The sequence below is a fragment of the Pongo pygmaeus genome, chromosome 11 (genome assembly GCF_028885625.2).
Source record: "Pongo pygmaeus isolate AG05252 chromosome 11, NHGRI_mPonPyg2-v2.0_pri, whole genome shotgun sequence".
Taxonomy (NCBI): Eukaryota; Metazoa; Chordata; class Mammalia; order Primates; family Hominidae; genus Pongo; species Pongo pygmaeus.
This window is the reverse complement of record NC_072384.2, coordinates 91,436,267-91,458,706: the sequence shown is the minus strand read 5'-3', so window position 1 is coordinate 91,458,706 and position 22,440 is coordinate 91,436,267.

The following is a 22,440-nucleotide window of genomic DNA, read 5'->3' as shown; positions in this document are numbered from 1 at the left end:
CTCTCAACCTCACAATCTTCTCCTGGTTAATTGCTGTTCAACCTCTAGGTCTCACTAGAGGTGGCACTTCTTCCTTAGAGATGTCACTTTCCTAACCCCTACCACCACCACCATCTCACTTGCTTTCTGGATGCAAAGCCTTTCCTATGTATTCTAAAGCACTTGCTACTCTCCATGAGAAAAGTTATAGGGTTCTTCTGAGAATGCCATGCCTTCAAAATGCTCAACATATGGGAAAAGCACAGTGCGGGAGGAAGGTGTACACATCCAGGTTAGTGGTGTAGTTTCAGTCTTTCCCAGAGAGCCTTGCTGCCTGATGACCTGTCAGACTGCTGGATTCCATTACTCCCAAGAGATGATCTTTTACCCAATAGAGTGGAAAACAAAAAATAGAGCAGCTTCGTTCTTATCCTTGACCGTATTATTCTGACAGTCCATCTAAATCATAGACAGGCTCAGCCTATCCTTTTCCTCTGGAAATTTAATCTTTAGTTCACTTTAACATTCTGTGATGTAAAAGAGCCAACAGCATCTATTGTCAGTTTTATTCTGGTTTCAACCTTTATAGCAATATATTTTTCATTTAAAAATTAGTATTGTGTGGTTGAATAATTTTCTCTACCTTGTATTCCTTCCTTTTGCTTCTCTCTTTTCAAAGTGTTGGTCAGTCCTACTCTCTTGGTCTCCAGAAACATTTGTAGCAGGTCTGGAACAGTAGAGGAAGTTCTGGCTGTGTCCTGCAAAAGTCTGAGCCCTTAAGGAAATGCTTCTTTGCCCCTTTTTTTTCTCTCTCGTTAGACCAGAAGAGGATTACCTGTCACATTTGTGGGGAGAAAAAGCAGAATGTGAGAGAGAGAAAGCAAGTGAGAGTGAGAGGTGGAAATAGAGTTGAGGTCTGAGAGGGTGAGAACCAGGAGCAGAGGGCACCAGTGCAGCCCCTTCCAGAAGGCCAAGGGAAAATGGCTGCATAGTGCATCTGGGGAAGGGACCACATGCTTCTGAGCAAACATTTCACTGGCGCACATGAGGCGTGGAAACAGCAGAGAGACGCCAGGCCTGCAGGCATTACACAGACAAGCATGATGGACGTCACCATGGTAATGTGTATGAACAAGCAGAAGCTGTTCTTCTGCTCTCCCACCACCCCTTCTTGAGGTCTGGGAACTTCTGGAACAGAGTTCAATGTCCAAGAACTCTGGCACCTACACTGGCAGGATGGGGGAGAAGCTCAAGGAAGATCAACGTTCTCAGGATGATTGACATCACCCTGTGTCGTGTGGGTTGTGTCCTACACAAAAGTGCCTGGCCAAGGGATGGGGGTAGAGGGTGGGTAAAAATCCAGTGTTCTCTGCAGCCCAAGCACTGCACCTAGAGGAAGAGGCTTTGTAATTTGTCTACCCAAGGTGTGTTTTGTGATTCTACTATCTGGAAGAGGTGCTTTCTGGAAATTATGTGCTGATGGAGCCCTGAAAGTTAACTACTCCCACCCACCAAGAGTCAGAAATTAATGTAAATTATAGACAAATTCCATTTTCCACTCCTGAATTGTGAGTTCCATATTCACCATATAATGTTTGCAAGGCCTACATGATGAATTGCTGAGAAAATCAAATGAGATAACGTATGTGAAGAAATTGTTTTAAAACTGGTGAAATGCACACAAATTTAAAGCATTATCATCAACAGCTTTGAGCTTTGGGGCCAGAACACTTCCTTTTGGTTCATATTATCAATATAAAACATTAAATTTTTCTTTGTACTTTACTTGGAAGTGGAAAGGGTTCTGCCTAAAAAATTGCACATGCATTTTATTTATGTCATTGCAATTTGCTATGGAATTGTCATTCTAGGCCCTTAGATCATTTATTTATTTAGCAAGCACAACACATGTTCTATGTACTATTAAATGAACACTGATGACACTAAAATTAAAAAATATAAAGTACCATGAAACTATTGAATTGTTCTCAAAGGAATCAGAAAAGCAAACTTTCACAATGCCAAAATAATTTCCTCTTTTGGAATATCAGAACAAGTTTAAAAGGAAAATATTGTTTGTACATAAAACTAACTGGTTTTGCCCTACATTGTCGAAGTAAATTGAATCATATCCATAGAGCTGTACACAGGAACTCTATTTTTGGAATGGAATCCAGTAAAACTTCTATTTTGGCTTTATAAAGGTCTTTCTCGCTTTTCCATTCCTAGCTCATTTTATTTTTTAAGCTCTAACTAAAATTACTTAGTAAATTATTTTTCAAGATGTGAATTCATTTAAAAAGTCGGTCTGCTGTAAAATATCTTTTTGCCATCAAAGTTGAATGATCTCACTTTCCCGTATTCTTTTGTTTAAAGATGATGGAAACTGGTAGGAGGGAGAACTTGGAGGGGGGAATGTTTGGAGCCTTCAGGACAGCCTGTGACAGGAAGTCCCAATGGAGCAACAGTTACAGGAAGTGAGGAGCCTTTCTTCCCAGAGTCTTCTGCAGCTGTGTGGATCGAGGAGGCCACATTCCTGGTTCGACCTCCACTTAATTACTCTGACCAACAAGTCCTCAAACTTTGTCCCCAAAGTTGTAAGGCTATTCATTCATTCATTCATTCATTTTTTTTTTCAGACAGAGTCTTGCTCTGTCACCCAGGCTGGAGTGCAGTGGCACAATCTCAGCTCACTGCAACCTCTGCCTAATGGGTTCAAGCAATTCCTCTGCTTTGGCCTCCCGAGATGCTGGGATTACAGGCATGCACCACCACACACAGCTAATTTTTTTTGTATTTTTAGTAGAGACGGGGTTTCACCATGTTGGCCAGGCTGGTCTGGAACTCCTGACCTCAAGTGATCCTCCTGTGTAGGCCTCCCAAAGTGCTGGGATTGCAGGCCTATTTTTTGATTTAAAGAAAAGTTTTAGGCCAGGCACGGTGGCTCACACCTGTAATCCCAGCACTTTGGGAGGCCAAGGCGGGTGGATCACCTGAGGCCGGGAGTTTGAGACCAGCCTGACCAACATGGAGAAACCCTGTCTCTACTAAAAATACAAAATTAGCCGGGTGTGGTGGTGCATGCCTGTAATCCCAGCTACTCGGGAGGCTGAGGCAGGAGAATCCCTTGAATCCGGGAGGCGGAGGTTGCAGTGAGCCCAGATCGTGCCATTGCACTCCAGCCTGGCAACAAGAGTGAAACTCGGTCTCAAAAAAAAAAAAAAAGGTTTTGACTCTTCATCAGTGAGAGTCTAGCCACTGCTGTGGGCTCCACCCACTAAAGAGCATCTCTCCTCTTGAGTGAACCATTGCTTGAGACTGTTCTCAGGCATGAGGTGGAAGAGCTCGGTAAAACCAAACAATCTTTAATGAAAGAATGTCAAACTGAAAGTCTGCCAGATTTTACGTGTTCTTACCATCCACCCTGTTTTCTTAGTAAAAGTTTAGTATCTTAGGGATACCAACCAGTTTGGATAAAAATTATATTAATAATTTAAAAAATCAATTGGTTAGAGGAAACAGAAGTTACTGACTTAGAGTCTGGGGATATTTATATTTAACATATTATATATAATATACGTTTAATATATTATATATGTTTAATATATTATATGTAATATGTGTTTAATATATTATATATGTTCTATATATTATATATAATGTTTTATATATATGTTTAATATATTATATATGTTTAATATATGTTTAATATATGTTTAATATATTATGTATAATTTATATTTATAATTTTATAAATGTAAAATTTTGTGAATTTTATAAATAATTTAAATGTAATATTATAATTTAAAAATTTATAAAATTACATATATAATTATATATTTTATATATATCTATAATGACTTTTCTAATACCCAGGGTGGGATAAAATGTCCCAACAAGACACATTTACTTTTGACCTTCAGAGAAAAAAAAAGTGATTTCTAGCCTTTTTAATAAGAGATACCTTTAAACAAAAAGAAACATATTAAAGTTGAGAGAAAAATTTTCATTGATAGAAATGAGATGTTCTTGAAATGATTGCCTTTGTTTCCAACATCACAGTGCTCAACTGCCAAATACATTATGACCTTTGGGGAAACCATAAAATCTCATCATTTAAATGTATATTAATTCTTCTAGGTCCCTGGGTGTCATTAAGTAAATTACCAACCCAAGACATCTTAGGGTGTCTTTGGGGCCTGAAAATATGTATGCTTATATGCTTTTCTCAAAGAAGGACGAGACCCCAGGATGGTTGGCCTGCCTGCCCTTCTCCCTGGGAATATCAAAATCAATCTATTTTAAACTCACGTTTAATTCTAGGAGGTTGCTGTCTATCAATGCCAGGAACCAGCTTTTGCTGAATTGTAATTGTGTGCTTTATAAAGGTTTGATACAATTGACTCTTCACCCTAAAAGTCTCCTAACACTAGACCAGTGTTTCTCAACATTATAAATTATTGTTCTGATAAGGAGTCCTTGTAGACATTTATTTTTCCAATTGCCACTGATAAGGACAGAAGGCAGGGAAATACTGGGTAGAAGAGGGTGGCTCCCTGGCAAAGGCCCCACCCAGAAGCCTGGGCCTATGGCCCTAAATGAAAACTTCACATCCCTATTTTTCTGCCTGAATGTTGCTTTTTTCAAAACTACCCTGGCCTGCCACACCCCCCATCCTGTACCCATAAAAATCCCAAACTCCCCTGGCAGAGGAACAGAGCGGCATGGCAGGGAGGGAGAGAAGAGACGAAGTGTCTGAATGTAGAAGAGGTAGCTGGATGGTCAGAGTAGGTTTGGCTGGGGACAGCCGAATTCCAGGGGAAGATTATCTTCCCACTCCATCTGCTTTCCAGCTCCGCATTCCACTGACAGCCACCATCATCACTCAATAAAACCTCCACATTCACCATCCTTCAAGTCTGTGTGTCCTGATTCTTCCTGGATGCTGGACAAGGACTCGTATACCAAGAGGGAAGGGTGTAAAAGGCTGTCACCCTGACTCTTCACTGAGCTGGTTAACACGTAGCTGTCCGTGGACGGCAACTGCTAAAATAGCATTAATTGTAATACACCCCTAGATACTACCATGGGGCTGAAGCCCAAAAGCGCTCACCCTGGCCCCAGCACCCATTCACTTGTGTGCTCCCTCTCTCATAAGGGGTTTGAGTGCCGCAGCGAAGTAGGTGAGTCACACCCTTGTCCCAAGTCCCATAAGGGGTCCAGGGAACTCTCCCATCTCACCACCCCGTTTCCAGAAAATAAATACTGGAAAATAAGACTCTGTCAGGTAGGTTGAGCCATATTTAAGTTACTATCCCTGTTGAGAATATATGCATTTAGACCAGGATTTCTCAATCTTGTCACTTATTGACATCTGGGGCCAGATAATTCTTTGTTGTAGGGGGCTGACCCACATATAGTAAGATGTTCATAGTAGGATGTTTAGAGCATCCTTGGCCTTTGCCCACTAGATGCCAGTAGCACCCTCTCCCTGCAAGTTGTAACAAATAAAAATATCTCCAGACATTGCCAAATGTCCCCTAAGAGACAAAACTGCTCCCACACTGCATCAGACATGTAAACAAGAAGAAGGTACATAAAAGTATAAGAAAAGTCAGAACTGCATTTTTGGCAAAGTGCAGGCAAAACTATTTTTTAAATGTGAACTAAGGAAAAGGCTAGGAAAGAGAAGGTGAAATGCAGAAGACAATACTATAGCAAGAAAAGTAAAGTGGGAAAGGCAAGGCTGTGTAGGGACAGGGGTAAGAGAATGGTTAGGAAACCAGACCATTTATTATTTGTCCTGGAGGGCCTGCAGCTGACCTCATTCTCCTCACCTAACCTGCCTGCTCTGTCCTCAGGGCTCCCAACACATTAAGGGCCTAATAGCAGTTTGTTTGCTTATGTTTTATTTATAACTCTGTGGATTGGTTTCTTGACTTTTAATCATTAGCTCTGTCTCTTTTACTGGAAGATTCTTAGGGAAATATTGGCAGGGTTTGTCCTGACTGGGTTGAGTTGCCAGGCAACCAGGCCTCAGGTATAGCTGGAGTTATCCAAGTGAATGAGAACTTTGACTTCCTTGCCAATCCCTTTTCGTAATCAGTAGCATTCATCCCTTCCTAACTGATTCTCAACAAGTTAAGAGATGATCTAGACCAGTCTTTTGCAAGGAGCTCCACCTCTGCAACACACAGAGTAAAATTATACTTTAATCTGTTTGGGGCATATCTGTAAGATTTTATTTGAAAAAAGAATTCCTCCATTTGAAATAAAAACATTGATCTTTTAGGGACTGTTAGTGACATCCTAGGCCCTCACTTTGCATACAGCGCTGATAAAAGGGCTAAAGGTATTACAGCAAACACACATAAAATAAGGTACACGTACCTTACTACATCTTATCACAAGGAATCCTGTGAATCTGAGAGACCTCATTTGAAACCAGCAATCAAAATGGTTTTGTTAGGAAATCCCTATGCTGATGACAGGCCCACCCAAGAATGGACATCAGTGGCTTAGCATCATCAGTAACAGCCCTACTTAGATTGGTATGAGTAGATTTAATCTCTACCTGTAAGAGTTGGATAATACTAAGAAGATTTAGGAGAAGTACAGCAGAAATGTGTAAAAGGTAGGAACCAGAACAAAAGGATTAAGTAATGTTAGTTTGTTTTCTTGAAAGGGAAAGACCAAGAGATAATTTAATACACAAAAGGGAGAAAGATGGTTAATAGTTTACATGATTTTATTTTATTTTATTTTTTGAGACGGAGTCTCGCTCTGTCGCCCAGGCTGGATTGCAGTGGCGCAATCTCGGCTCACTGCAAGCTCCACCTCCCGGGTACACGCCATTCTCCTGCCTCAGCCTTCCGAGTAGCTGGGACTACAGGCGCCCGCCACCACTCCCGGCTAATTTTTTGTATTTTTTTAGTAGAGACGGGGTTTCACCAGGTTAGCCAGGATGGTCTCGATCTCCTGACCTCGTGATCCACCCACCTCGGCCTCCCAAAGTGCTGGGATTACAGGCGTGAGCCACTGCGCCTGGCCAATAGTTTACATGATTTTAGATGTCATAAGTCTTACAGACATTTAATCTTTATAGTAAACTAGAGTGGAAGGCTACCATTTGGCCCCTAATAGTCATTCTTCCCTTTTCTTCCATGGTAATAAAATTTTCAGCTGCCCTGATGGCCATGCAAAACAAACACTACCTTTTCCAGCCACCATGTATGTGGCCCTTTATCTAAATTCCGGTTGTTGGATGAATGTATTGTGATAGACTTTGAGACCCTTTATTCTCTGCTTCTTTCCCCCTGGCTGCTGGCTGGAGAGTAAGCATAGTAGCTCAGCCAGAAGCAACCATATTGGACTTCGGGGTACTTTGGAATTGAGGGCTACTAAGGGCAGAATCATTAGATGAAAGGAGCCACAGTCCCTAAAGGCATGGAGTGCTATACCAACTCTGGACCAGCCTCCAGACATACAGATGAAATAAGTGTCTATCTTGTTTGAACCACTATTATTTGGGATTTTTCTGTCACTCCTAACTTAACCTAATCTTAACTCATAAACCTGGATAATGGCCATTATCCTCCTCTCCAGATGAGGAAATAGAGGCTCAGAGTTGTTAAATAACTCAAAGCCATGCAGCTAATAAAGTTCAGAGTGCTTTGTACTACACTGTGTTTAAATTATTGTATAAATTTAGAGCTAGATGGTAGAATGAAGCTTATCATTGCTGTTTGCTATTTCTGGGACAAATAGGACATAGGTTTATCTTACAGTAAGAATTTGGTAAACCTGTCTTATCACCCAATCCCCAATTAGGAAAAATCAAACTCCATTAGTAAATTTGTATCTATGGTTTAAATGTAGACCTGCCTGACAATGAGGGGTGATCCAAATTTACTCAATTTTCTTTGAACAAATGTTCAATGAGTATCTTCTAACTGCAAGGCACTGCAAGGAACTGGACATACAGAAATGAACAAAGTAGAAAAATTCTTGCCCTTATACAGCTCTTTTTTTCAGTAGCAGTAAACATATGATACATAAAATAATAGTAAACTGATAATATTTAGGTGGTGAAAAGTGTTGTGAAAAAAACTGAAGCATGGAAGGGAGATAAGGAATGTCATTTTTAGTAGTGATGGTAGTGAGGTGTGTGTGTGGAGGGATGGTGGAATGCATATTAAAAAGAATATTCAGGGAATGCCTCACTGAGGTGACATTTGAGCCAAGATGCAATTTTGGTAAAGGAGTAAGCAAGGTGACTATCTGTAGGAAGAGCATTTTAGGCAGGTGGAACAGTCAGGACTAACACTCTGAGGAAGAAGCATGCCTGCTATGTGCTAGCATTGCAAGGAAGCAAAGCATGAAATATGAGATATGGTCAGAGAGATGATTGCAAAGAGCCTTGTAGGTCATTGCAAATAATTTGACTTTTACTCTGAATGGGGTGAGAAATAAATAGAGGGATCTGATCGGAAGAGTTAATGATTGTCCTTAAACATTAAAAGGAGACTGCCATGTAGAAAACTGGCAAAGGGAGTTTAAAAGAGGCAAGAGAGGCAGCAGGAAGAACAACAGGAGGCTACAACAGTACTCTAGGTGAGAAGTGATGGCAGATTTTGGTTCCAGGAATGGCAGAATAACAAGTATCAGACTAAACCTCTCACAGATAACAAGTATAAACTCTGAACAAAAATTTTTTTAAATTTTAAGACACGTAAAGTGACTCAACCAGGCAGAAATGGCAGTGAATTCAACCCTTAAAAGAAGGGAACCATGCTAAGTGAAACTGTGGATTTTCACTGGGCAGCAGGATTTAGTCTATATGACACCTAGAACTCACTCAGAAAGCATAGTCTTACTGACTTAGGGAGACAGAAGACAGAGTTTAGAAGTTGTAAAAGCAACTGAAAATTGAGCAGAGAAATCTCAGAAAAAAAAGACAACACAGACTAGAGGACCTAAAAATCTGCATATAAATTCCATGCAAGTCTTTGGATGATCTCTGAACTGCATCAAGTGGACTCCATGGAAAACAATACATTTAAAAACATAAAAACTGACTAGAGATTTTAACTAGTTTGAAGTTTAAGTCCAGGTAAGTTAATTGCCTACTAGAATAACTGAATAACAGAATCCAAGAATCTCTGTAACATATCATCCACAATGTCTAGCACACAATCCAAATTACTAGACCTGTAAAGAAACAGAAAAATGTGACTCAGTTTAGAAAAAAAGTAATCAATAGAAACTAATCCTAAAATGACCAGATATTAAAATTAACAGACAAGAACTTTAAAGCAGCTATTAGAAATATGCTCAGGGACTTAAAGGAAAATGTAGTCATAATTATTGTGAATCTCACCAGAGAAATGGAAATGATAAAAAAGCAAAACTTTTAGAATTGAAAAGTATCTCTCAAACGAAAAATTCACTAAGATGGGGTTAACAATAAACTGGAAATAAAAGCAGAAAGTTCAGTGAAGTTCAAGATAGGTCAATAGAAATAATCTAATCCATGGAACAGATAGAAAAAAAACATGAAAAAAGTTTTGCTTTTTTTTTAATTACTAGAGTTTAAGTGACATATGGGACAATATCAAACAGTGCAATATCTATGTAGTTAAAGTTATAGAAGAAGAGAGAGAGTACAGACCTGCACTACTAAAATAACAAGGGAAGACTTTTTTTCAATCTGAAGGGAAGTAACACCAGATAGAAACATAGACTTTCAGGAAACAATGAAAAGCACTAAAATGGTAAACATGTGAGTAAAAGCATTTTTTAAATTTTTTTCTCTATTTATTTAAAAATTTTCTCACTTTTTAAAGCAAATAATATTGTATTATTAAATTATGGAGTTTATAACATACATAGATATAAAATACATGAGAAGGATGACACAAAGATAGCAGAAGGTAATATTGGAAGGCTCTTACATTTTACCTAAAGTTGAACGATGTATACATAGTTCTAAATTAACCAATAAGTTAAGGATACATATTGTAATCACCAGAGTACCCTCTAAAAAGAAATTACAAAGATGTGTAACCAAAGAGCCAATAGAAGTATTAAATGGGAATACTAAAATATAACTAACTAACCACTCTCCTCCCTCCAAAAATGACAGGAATACTAGAAATGGGGGGTGGGGGTGAATAAGAGACATAGATTAGAGAAAAAACAACTAGGAAAAATGGTAGTCCTAAGTTCAACTGTATCAATAAATACATTAAATATAAAAAGATATAAACACTCCAATAAAAGGGCAGATATAATCAGACTGGGAAAAAGGAAAGACTGCACTATGTGTTGTCTACAAGAAATACATGTTAACTATAAAGACACAGATAAGCTCAAAGTAGAAGGGTGGAAAAAGGCATACTATGCAAGCTGCAAGCATAAGAAAATTGGAGTGGCTGTATTAATATAACACACTGTGGTCTTCTAGACAAGAACTATTACCAGAGATGAAGACTTTTCATAAAGACAAAACAAAGTCATCGGGAAGACATAATCATAAATAAGTATGCACTTAATAATGGAGCTCCAAAATGCATGAAGCAAAAACTTACAGAACTAAAGGAAGAAATAGAAAAATCTTCAATCAGAGTTGGGAATTTTTAACTCTCCCTTTCCAGTAATTGCACAGCAGATAAACTAAAAGAAAATTAATAAGGGCATAGAAGATCTGAGCAACCCTATCAACCACCTAACCTCATTGATATTTATAGAACACTACATCTGACAATTCTAGAATACACATTTTTCTCAAATGTACATGGAACACTCACCAAGAGAGACCTTATGCTGGGGCCATAAGATAAATCTCAGTATACCTCATAGCACTTAAATCTTACAAAGTATATTTTCTGATCACATCTAACTAAATTACAAATCAATAACAATAAGATACTTAGAAAAATTCCAAATATTTGGAATATTTAATATTCCACATAATAAAATTCGACATAAATTCCATATAATAAATAACATGAGTCTAACAAGATATTACAAGAGAAATTAGAAAATTTCAAACTGAGTGATAAGAAAATACATCATATTTATGACATACAGCTAAGTCAGTTCTTAAAGGGAAATCTATGGCTACAAATGCTTATATTTTAAAAAGATAAAAGATAAAAGTTGGCCAGGTCCAGTGGCTTACGCCTGTAATCCCAGCACTTTGGGAGGCTGAGGCAGGTGGATCATGAGGTCAGGAGTTTGAGACCAGCCTGACCAACATGGTGAAACCCCATCTCTACCAAAAATACAAAAATTAGCCAGGTATGGTGGCGCATGCCTGTAATCCCAGCTACTCAGGAGATTGAGGCAGGAGAATCGCTTAAACCTGGGAGGCGGAGGTTTCAGTGAGCCGAGATTGTGCCATTGCACTCCAGCCTGGGCAACAGAGTGAGACTCCGTCTTAAAAAAAAAAAAAAAAAAAAAAAGGTAAAAGATTTAAAAATCAATGATCTAAGTTCTACATTAAGAAGATTGGTGGAGGGGAAGGGGAAGAAAATTAAACCCAAAGTATGATAAATGAAATAATAAAGAGTAAAACTAACCTAATATAAAATAGATTAAGAATAAAGAAAATCAACAAAGCCAAAAGGTGATTCTTTGAAAGAACTGATAAGGTTTTTGAAATGCTTTGCAAAAATGATTAAGAAAAAAAGGGGGCAAACAGGAATTACCAGTATCCATAATGAAATATACCTTTCAGGCATTAAGGGATAAGGGCATATTATGAACAACTCTATGCCAATAATGTCCAAAATTTGAATGCAATGAAAGTGACACAAATAAAATGGAACATAGCCCATATCTGTTGAAGAAAATCTGTTGATGCATTATCAAAAGAATTCCCACAACAGAGACTGCATGCCTAGGTGGTTTTACAAACGAAGTCAACTAAACATTTAAGGAATAAATAATACCAGTCCAACACAAACTCCTACAGAATATAAAGAAAGAGAGAACACTCATTTTATGAGGCCAGTATAACCCTGATAACAAAGCCTCAAAAGAAGAGAAAATTGCTGGGCGCAGTGGCTCGTGCCTGTAATCCCAGTGCTCTGGGAGGCCAAGGCAGGTGGATCACAAAGTCAAGAGATAGAGATCATCCTGGCCAACATGGTGAAATCTCGTCTCTACTAAAAATGCAAAAATTAGCTGGGCATGGTGGCACGTGCCTGTAATCCCAGCTACTCAGGAGGCGAGGCAGGAGAATTGCTTGAACCCGGGAGGCAGATGTTGCAGTGAGCCAAGATTGCGCCCCTACACTCCAGCCTGGCGACAGAGCGGGATTTCGTCTAAAAAAAAAAGAGAAAATTACAGAACAATATCCTTCATGAACATATTCTTACAAAATTGTAGGAAATCAAATCCAGTAATATGTAAAAAGAATAATATTTCATGACCGAGAGTATCTATCGCAAGAATAAGAAGTTGGTTTAACATTCAAAAATCATGTGATACAATTACCAGGATTAATAATTAGAATTAAGGAGAAAAATATATTATCTTAATCAATACAGAAAAAGCATCATTAATTTCAAAACCAACTCATGATTTTAAACAAACTAGGAATATAAGGAATTTTCTCAATTTGATAAAGGGCATCTATGACAAACCTACAGGTATTAATACCGTCATGCCTTAATGATGACATATTACACCTTTTGCCCTAAGGAGCAAGAACAAGGCAAAGATACTCACTCCTGCTTCTAGTTAACATTGACTAGAGGGGTTAGCCAGTGCAATCAGGGAAATGAAAGGCACAAATGTTGAAAATTCAGAAGTAAAACTCTATTCACAGACAATATGATTATTCATGTAGAAAATCCTAAGGAATCTGTGGCAGACACACCCTAAGGCAGGGGTCTCCAAACCCCAGACCAGGAACCGGTACCAGTCCATGGCCTGTTAGGAACCAGGCCACACAGCAGGAGGTGAATGGTCAGTGGGCAAGCATTACCACTTGAACCTCCTGTCAGATCATCAGCAGCATTAGATTCTCATCAGAGCATGAACCCTATTGTGAACTGTGCATATGAGGGGTCTAGGTTGCATGCTTCTTATAAGAATCTAATGCCTGATGATCTGAGGTGGAACAGTTTCATCCTGAAATTATTCCCCACCTCCATCCGTGAAAAAATTGTCTTCCATGAAACTGGTCCCTGGTGCCAAAAACATTGGGGACAGCTGCGCTAAGGGACCCCAGTGAGTTATACCTTTATATAATCCCCTCTTCTTGAGTGTGCAGAACCTGTGACTTGCTTCTAGTCAACAGCATATGACTAAGGTGATGAATTGTTTCCATGATTATGTTACCTTAGGTAAGACTTCGTCTCAGCAGACTGGAGGGAGAGATTCTCCTGCTGGCCTTGAAATAAACCACTGTGTTGTAAGAGGCCTATAAAGTTCCACGGAAGTATTATTGAGCCAAGCTCATTATGTCTGTGCACAGCAAGCCATTTGTTGTGATGATGGGTTTTGCACAAAAGTAAGAGTTTATTCACGGAACAGCCAAGTGAGGAAGTAGGAGAACAAGTCACAAATCAGCCTCCCAGAAGATGGGGTTTTAGGAATATTTATGGGATGGAGGAGCAAGGTGATCCAAGGTATGGGAAAGGTGATTGGTGGGTAGGAAATGTGAGATAATTGGGGTTTCTGCGCAAATGTAATTGAGCTACATGGCTCTTCACATGGTGCATGTTCATAAAATGGTGGTGTCAGATGATCTGAGGGTGGAGTTTTGGCTCTCTGACGTCAAAAGGTCACTCTTCAGTCACCCGTACAGACCCAGAGTGGAAGGGTGGGTGGTCTCAACCAGCTTGAGTTGGAAAGAGCTGCTCCCTAGTTTCTGAAAAACAACTTTAAGCACCTGTTGCTATAGTGACCCACAGTCAGAGATGTTATCAATGAGGACGCTAGTGGGAGTTATGTACTGCTTGGCTTGCTAGTGGGAGTTTTAAGATCAACTAGAAGTAAGTTATTAAAAGCAAGCAAGGCCAGTATCCTTGACTGTATCCTGTAACCCTGCAAATTTTACATATTAATTATCATAGTTGCTGTGTGAATTTTCTACTATTGCAAAACAAATAACCACAAAATTAGTAACTTATAACTGTGTTTTAGCTTATGGTTTCCATGGTTCAGCCTCTGGGCATGGCTTACCTGAGCCCTCAGCTCAGGGTCTCACAGGTTGCACTCCAGGTGTCAGTTGAGCTGCGTTTCTATCTGGAGATCAGGGTCCTCTTCTGAACTTATGCTGGTGTTGAGAGAATTCAGACCCTGTGGTTGCAGGGCTGGGGCCTCTGTTTTCTTGCTTAGCTGACACCTTGAGTACAACCTGTGAGACCGTGACCAGAGGGCTCAGGTAAGCCATGCCCAGAGGCTGAACCATGGAAACCATGAGCTAAAACACGGTTATAAGCTACTAATTTTGTGGTTATTTGTTTTACAACAGTAGAAAATTCACACAGCAGCTATGATAATTAGTATGTAAATTTTGCAAGGTTACAGGATACAGTCAATATACAAAAATTAATTGTATTTCTGTATACTAGTTGCAAATAACTGAAAAAATAGAATTTTAAGAATTCCACTTAGGAGGAGCCAAGATGGCCGAAGAGGAACAGCTCTGGTCTACAGCTCCCAGCGTGAGCGACGCAGAAGACGGGTGATTTCTGCATTTCCATCTGAGGTACCGGGTTCATCTCACTAGGGAGTGCCAGACAGTGGGCACAGGTCAGTGGGTGCGCGCATCGTGCGCGAGCCGAAGAAGGGCGAGGCATTGCCTCACTCGGGAAGCGCAAGCGGTCAGGGAGTTCCCTTTCCCAGTCAAAGAAAGGGGTGACAGACGGCACCTGGGTCACCTGGGCAGTATTTGGGTCACTCCCACCAAAATACTGTGCTTTTCCGACGAGCTTAAAAAACGGCACACCAGGAGATTAATATCCCGCACCTGGCTCAGAGGGTCCTACGCCCACGGAGTCTCGCTGATTACTAGCACAGCAGTCTGAGATCAAACAGCAAGTCGGCAGCGAGGCTGGGGGAGGGGCGCCCGCCATTGCCCAGGCTTGCTTAGGTAAACAAAGCAGCCAGGAAGCTCGAACTGGGTGGAGCCCACCACAGCTCAAGGAGGCCTGCCTGCCTCTGTAGGCTCCACCTCTGGGGGCAGGGCACAGACAAACAAAAAGACAGCAGTAACCTCTGCAGACTTAAATGTCCCTGTCTGACAGCTTTGAAGAGAGCAGTGGTTCTCCCAGCACGCAGCTGGAGATCTGAGAATGGGCAGACTGCCTCCTCAAGTGGGTCCCTGACCCCTGACCCCCGAGCAGCCTAACTGGGAGGCACCCCCCAGCAGGGGCAGAATGACACCTCACGTGGCCAGACGGGTACTCCAACAGACCTGCAGCTGAGGGTCCTGTCTGTTAGAAGGAAAACTAACAAGCAGAAAGGACATCCACACCAAAAACCCATCTGTACATCACCATCATCAAAGACCAAAAGTAGATAAAACCACAAAGATGGGGAAAAAACAGAGCAGAAAAACTGGAAACTCTAAAAAGCAGAGTGCCTCTCCTCCTCCAAAGAATGCAGTTCCTCACCAGCAACGGAACAAAGCTGGATGGAGAATGACTTTGACGAGCTGAGAGAAGAAGGCTTCAGACGATCAAATTACTCCGAGCTACGGGAGGATATTCAAACCAAAGGCAAAGAAGTTGAAAACTTTGAAAAAAATTTAGAAGAATATATAACTAGAATAACCAATACAGAGAAGTGCTTAAAGGAGCTGATGGAGCTGAAAACCAAGGCTCGAGAACTACGTGAAGAATGCAGAAGCCTCAGGAGCCGATGCGATCAAATGGAAGAAAGGGTATCAGCAATGGAAGATGAAATGAATGAAATGAAGCAAGAAGGGAAGTTTAGGGAAAAAAGAATAAAAAGAAACGAGCAAAGCCTCCAAGAAATGTGGGACTATGTGAAAAGACCAAATCTATGTCTGATTGGTGTACCTGAAAGTGACGCGGAAAATGGAACTAAGTTGGAAAACACTCTGCAGGATATTATCCAGGAGAACTTCCCCAATCTAGCAAGGCAGGCCAACATTCAGATTCAGGAAATATAGAGAACGCCACAAAGATACTCCTCGAGAAGAGCAACTCCAAGACACATAATTTCAGATTCACCAAAGTTGAAATGAAGGAAAAAATGTTAAGGGCGGCCAGAGAGAAAGGTCGGGTTACCCTCAAAGGAAAGCCCATCAGACTAACAGCGGATCTCTTGGCAGGTTGGGTTACCCTCAAAGGAAAGCCCATCAGACTAACAGCGGATCTCTTGGCAGAAACTCTACAAGCCAGAAGAGAGTGGGGGCCAATATTCAACATTCTTAAAGAAAAGAATTTTCAACCCAGAATTTCATATCCAGCCAAACTAAGCTTCATAAGTGAAGGAGAAATAAAATACTTTACAGACAAGCAAATGCTGAGAGATTTTGTCACCACCAGGCCTACCCTAAAAGAGCTCCTGAAGGAAGCGCTAAACTTGGAAAGGCACAACCGGTACCAGCCGCTGCAAAATCATGCCAAAATGTAAAGACCATCGAGACTAGGAAGAAACTGCATCAACTAACGAGCAAAATAGCCAGCTAACATCATAATGACAGGATCAAATTCACACATAACAATATTAACTTTAAATGTAAATGGACTAAATTCTCCAATTAAAAGACACAGACTGGCAAATTGGATAAAGACTCAAGACCCATCAGTGTGCTGTATTCAGGAAACCCATCTCACGTGCAGAGACACACATAGGCTCAAAATAAAAGGATGGAGGAAGATCTACCAAGCAAATGGAAAACAAAAAAAGGCAGGGGTTGCAATCCTAGTCTCTGATAAAACAGACTTTAAACCAACAAAGATCAAAAAGACAAAGAAGGCCATTACATAATGGTAAAGGGATCAATTCAACAAGAAGAACTAACTATCCTAAATATATATGCACCCAATACAGGAGCACCCAGATTCATAAAGCAAGTCCTGAGTGACCTACAAAGAGACTTAGACTCCCACGCATTAATAATGGGAGACTTTAACACCCCACTGTCAACATTAGACAGATCAACGAGACAGAAAGTCAACAATGATACCCAGGAATTGAACTCAGCTCTGTACCAAGCAGACCTAATAGACATCTACAGAACTCTCCACCCCAAATCAACAGGATATACATTTTTTTCAGCACCACACCACACCTATTCCAAAATTGACCACATACTTGGAAGTAAAGCTCTCCTCAGTAAATGTAAAAGAACAGAAATTATAACAAACTATCTCTCAGATCACAGTGCAATCAAGCTAGAACTCAGGATTAAGAATCTCACTCAAAACCGCTCAACTACATGGAAACTGAACAACCTGCTCCTGAATGACTACTGGGCACATAACGAAATGAAGGCAGAAATAAAGATGTTCTTTGAAACCAATGAGAACCAAGACACAACATACCAGAATCTCTGGGATGCATTCAAAGCAGTGTGTAGAGGGAAATTTATAGCACTAAATGCCCACAAGAGAAAGCAGGAAAGATCCAAAATTGACACCCTAACATCACAATTAGAAGAACTAGAAAAGCAAGAGCAAACACATTCAAAAGCTAGCAGAAGGCAAGAAATAACTAAAATCAGAGTAGAACTGAAGGAAATAGAGACATAAAAAACCCTTCAAAAAATTAATGAATCCAGGAGCTGGTTTTCTGAAAGCATCAACAAAATTGATAGACCGCTAGCAAGATTCATAAAGAAAAAAAGAGAGAAGAATCAAATAGATGCAATAAAAAATGATAAAGGGGATATCACCACCGATCCCACAGAAATACAAACTACCATCAGAGAATACTACAAACACCTCTATGCAAATAAACTAGAAAATCTAGAAGAAATGGATAAATTCCTCGACACATACACTTTCCCAAGACTAAACCAGGAAGAAGTTGAATCTCTGAATAGACCAATAACAGGAGCTGAAATTGTGGCAATAATCAATAGCTTACCAACCAAAAAAAGTCCAGGACCAGATGGATTCACAGCCGAATTCTATCAGAGGTACAAGGAGGAACTGGTACCATTCCTTCTGAAACTATTCCAATCAATAGAAAAAGAGGGAATCCTCCCTAACTCATTTTATGAGGCCAGCATCATCCTGATACCAAAGCCTGGCAGAGACACAACCAAAAAAGAGAATTTTAGGCCAATATCCTTGATGAACATTGATGCAAAAATCCTCAATAAAATACTGGCAAACCGAATCCAGCAGCACATGAAAAAGCTTATCCACCATGATCAAGTGGGCTTCATCCCTGGGATGCAAGGCTGGTTCAATATAGGCAAATCAATAAATGTAATCCAGCATATAAACAGAACCAAAGACAAAAACCACATGATTATCTCAATAGATGCAGAAAAGGCCTTTGACAAAATTCAACAACACTTCATGCTAAAAACTCTCAATAAATTAGGTAGTGATGGGACGTATCTCAAAATAATAAGAGCTATCTATGACAAACCCACAGCCAATATCATACTGAATGGGCAAAAACTGGAAGCATTCCCTTTGAAAACTGGCACAAGACAGGGATGCCATCTCTCACCACTCCTATTCAACATAGTGTTGGAAGTTCTGGCCAGGGCAAGTAGGAAGGAGAAGGAAATAAAGGGTATTCAATTAGGAAAAGAGGAAGTCAAATTGTCCCTGTTTGCAGACGACATGATTGTATATCTAGAAAACCCCACTGTCTCAGCCCAAAATCTCCTTAAGCTGATAAGCAACTTCAGCAAAGTCTCAGGATACAAAATCAATGTACAAAAATCACAAACATTCTTACACACCAATAACAGACAAACAGAGAGCCGAATCATGAGTGAACTCCCATTCACAATTGCTTCAAAGAGAATAAAATACCTAGGAATCCAACTTACAAGGGATGTGAAGGACCTCTTCAAGGAGAACTACAAACCACTGCTCAAGGAAATAAAAGAGGATACAAACAAATGGAAGAACATTCCATGCTCATGGGTAGGAAGAATCAATATTGTGAAAATGGCCATACTGCCCAAGGTAATTTATAGATTCAATGCCATCCCCATCAAGCTACCAATGACTTTCTTCACAGAATTGGAAAAAACTACTTTAAAGTTCATATGGAACCAAAAAAGAGCCCGCATCGCCAAGTCAATCCTAAGCCAAAAGAACAAAGCTGGAGGCATCACACTACCTGACTTCAAACTATACTACAAGGCTACAGTAACCAAAACAGCATGGCACTGGTACCAAAACAGAGATATAGATCAACGGAACAGAACAGAGCCCTCAGCAATAACGCCGCATATCTACAACTATCTGATCTTTGACAAACCTGACAAAAACAAGCAATGGGGAAAGGATTCCCTATTTAATAAATGGTGCTGGGAAAACTGGCTAGCCATATGTAGTAAGCTGAAACTGGATCCCTTCCTTACACCTTATACAAAAATCAATTCAAGATGGATTAAAGACTTAAACGTTAGACCTGAAACCATAAAAACCCTAGAAGAAAACCTAGGCATTACCATTCAGGACATAGGCATGGGCAAGGACTTCATATCTAAAACACCAAAAGCAATGGCAACAAAAGCCAAAATTGACAAATGGGATCTAATTAAACTCAAGAGCTTCTGCACAGCAAAAGAAACTACCATCAGAGTGAACAGGCAACCTACAAAATGGGAGAAAATTTTCGCAACCTACTCATCTGACAAAGGGCTAATATCCAGAATCTACAATGAACTCAAACAAATTTACAAGAAAAAAACAAACAACCCCATCAAAAAGTGAGCGAAGGACATGAACAGACACTTCTCAAAAGTAGACATTTATGCAGCCAAAAAACACATGACAAAATGCTCACCATCACCGGCCATCAGAGAAATGCAAATCAAAACCACAATGAGATACCATCTCACACCAGTTAGAATGGCAATCATTAAAAAGTCAGGAAACAACAGGTGCTGGAGAGGATGTGGAGAAATAGGAACACTTTTACACTGTTGGTGGGACTGTAAACTAGTTCAACCCTTGTGGAAGTCAGTGTGGCGACTCCTCAGGGATCTAGAACTAGAAATTCCATTTGACCCAGCCATCCCATTACTGGGTATATACCCAAAGGACTATAAATCATGCTGCTATAAAGACACATGCACACGTATGTTTATTGTGGCATTATTCACAATAGCAAAGACTTGGAACCAACCCATATATCCAACAATGATAGACTGGATTAAGAAAATGTGGCACATATACACCATGGAATACTATGCAGCCATACAAAATGATGAGTTCATGTCCTTTGTAGGGACATGGATGAAATTGGAAATCATCATTCTCAGTAAACTATCTCAAGAACAAAAAACCAAACACTGCATATTCTCACTCATAGGTGGGAATTGAACAATGAGAACACATGGACACAGGAAGGGGAACATCACACTCTAGGGACTGTTATGGGGTAGGGGGAGGGGGGAGGGATAGCATTGGGAGACATACCTAATGCTAGATGACGAGTTAGTGGGTGCAGCGCACCAGCATGGCACATGTATACATATGTAACTAACCTGCACATTGCACACATGTACCCTAAAACCTAAAGTATAATAATAGTAAATAAAAATAAATTAATTAATTAAAAAAAAAAGTCAGAAACACTTAAAATGTATTCTTTCTGAAGCCTGCTGCCTGGAGGCTTCATCTGCATGATAAAACTTTGGTCTTCAAACCTTTTATCGTAGCTCAGACATTCCTTTCTATTGATAATAACTCTTTTAACCAATTACCAAGCAGAAATTTTTTTATTCTACCTATAAATCTGGGAGCCCCGACCTGCACTCTGCTTCAAGTTGTCCCGCCTTTCTGGACTGAACCAATGTATATCTTAAATGTATTTGATTGATGTCTCATGTCTCCCTAAAATGTATAAAACTAAGCTGCACTCAACCACCTTGGGCCCGTGTTCTCAGGGCCTCCTGAGTGAGGGCTGTGTCATGGGCCATGGTCACTCTAATTTGGCTCAGAATAAATCTCTTTTTAATAATACTTTTCAATTTAATAATAATTTTTAATAATAAAATAAACATTTTACAGAAAAAAAAGAATTCCACTTAGAATATCCTCAAAAACTATACAATTATTAGATATATATTTCTATATATATCTAGATGTATCTATATATATTTATATTTATATATAAGTACATATATAAATATATATATTTCCACATATATAGAAATATATATATATATATTTAGATGGAAGTCTCACTCTGTCACCCAGGCTGGAGTGCAGTGGCGTGATCTCAACCCACTGCAAACTCCGCCTCCCTGGCTCAAGCGATTCTCCTGCCTCAGCCTCCTGAGTAGCTGGAACTACAGGCACACGCTACCATGCCTGGCTAATTTTTGTATTTTTAGTAGACACAAGGTTTCACCATGTTGGCCAGGCTGGTCTTGAACTCCTGACCTCCAGTGATCCCCCACCTCGGCCTCCCAAAATGCTGGGATTACAGGCATGATCCACCATGCCCAGCCAGAAGTAATTTTTTTAAAAAGAAACAAAGATGCAAGATTTCTACATCAAAAATTACAAAACTTGGCAGGGAGAAACTGCAGACCTAAAAAAATGGAGAAATATACCATGTTGACAGCTTGGAAAACTCAAAACTAAGATGTGATTTATCTTGCCTATCATTCTCTTGCAATATAAAATGTGCTGCACATCCTGGATTCCCTTTTCAGAACTGAGGCATTTCCTCAGCTGCTTGGAGTGTTGGCCACTTATGGTCCTCAGCGGAATCTCTTTCTTAGAATTACTCTTGGCTGAAGAGAGCCCTTTCGGACAGGCTTCTTTCAATGATTGTTGCATGCAGAAATAAAGCTATAGCCCCCTTCCCTTAAGGTGGAACAACTCTGAAGGGCCATCTCAGCTTCAGAGCTCCCTGTAGAATGGATTGAGGCCCTTGTTGCAACTGTGTTGCAGTTTGACTTCCCCCTCTGCCTAATCCTTCTTTCCTCAGGCCTCACAGGTATTGTTCATAAAAGCACTAGGTAATAAACTGCCTGGTTGTAAATATCAGAGTCTCAGAGTCTGTTTCCTGGGAACCTCACCTAATATAATACCTAAATTGATCCATAGATTTAAATGCAGTTCCAATCAAAATCCCTCTAGATTGTTTTCTAGAAATAGGTAAGTTGATTATAAAATGTATAGGAAATGTGAAAGACCTAGAAGAGCCAAAATAACCCTTAAAAATAGAAGCAAACATAGAGGACACACACAATCTAATTTCTAATCTAACTCTAAAACAAAAGAATCAAGCAAGTATGATATTGGCTTAAGATAAATATGG